Source organism: Mus caroli, chromosome 11 (genome assembly GCF_900094665.2).
Source record: "Mus caroli chromosome 11, CAROLI_EIJ_v1.1, whole genome shotgun sequence".
Lineage (NCBI taxonomy): Eukaryota > Metazoa > Chordata > Mammalia > Rodentia > Muridae > Mus > Mus caroli.
The window spans coordinates 69,017,199-69,018,334 of record NC_034580.1 but is presented as its reverse complement, the minus strand read 5'-3'; positions in this window follow the sequence as shown (position 1 = coordinate 69,018,334).

Here is a 1,136-nt window from a genome sequence, read left to right as displayed (position 1 = left end):
TTCTTTCCAGCTCTGGCTATTATAAATAAGGCTGCTATGAACATAGTGGAGCATGTGTCTTTCTTAGCAGTTGGAACATCTTCTGGATATATGCCCAGGAGAGGTATTGTGGGATCCTCCCGTAGTACTATGTCCAATTTTTTAAGGAACCACCAGACTGATTTCCAGAGTGGTTGTACAAGCTTGCAACCCCACCAGCAATGGAGGAGTGTTCCTCTTCCTCCACATCCTTGCCAGCATCTGCTGTCACCTGAATTTTTGATCTTAGCCATTCTGACTGGTGTGAAATGTAATCTCAGGGTTGTTTTGATTTGCAATTCCCTGATGATTAAGGATGCTGAACATTTTTTCAGATGCTTCTCAGCCATTCGGTATTCCTCAGGTGAGAATTCTTTGTTTAGCTCTGAGCCCAATATTTTAATGGGGTTATCTGATTTTCTGGAGTCCACCTTCTTCTGTTCTTTATATATATTGGATATTAGTCCCTGTATGATTTAGCATAGGTAAAAATGCTTTCCAAGTCTATTGGTGGCCTTTTTGTCTTATTGACGTAATCCTTTGCCTTACAGAAGGTTTGCAATAGTATGATGTCCCATTTGTCAATTCTTGATCTTACAGTATAAGCCATTGCTGTTCTTTTCAGGAATTTTTCTCCTGTGCCCATATCTTCGAGGCATTTCCCCACTTTCTTCTCTATAAGTTTCACTGTCTCTGGTTTTATCTGGAGTTCCTTGATTCACTTAGAATTGACCTTAGTACAAGGATATAGGAATGGATCAATTCGCATTCTTCTACATGTTATCTGCCAGTTGTGCCAGGACCATTTGTTGAAAATGCTGTCACTTTTTCCACTGGATGGTTTTAGCTCCCTTGTCAAAGATCAAGTGACCATAGGTGTGTGGGTTCATTTCTGGGTTTTCAATTCTATTCCACTTGTCTACTTGTCTGTTGCTATACCAGTACTATGCAGTTTGTTTGTTTGTTTGTTTGTTTGTTTGTTTTTTATCACAATTGCTCTGTAGCACAGCTTTAGGTTAGGCGTAGTGATTCCACCAGAGGTTCTTTTATCCTTGAGAAGAGTTTTTGCTATCCTAGGTTTTTTGTTATTCCAGATGAATTTGCAGATTGCTCTTTCT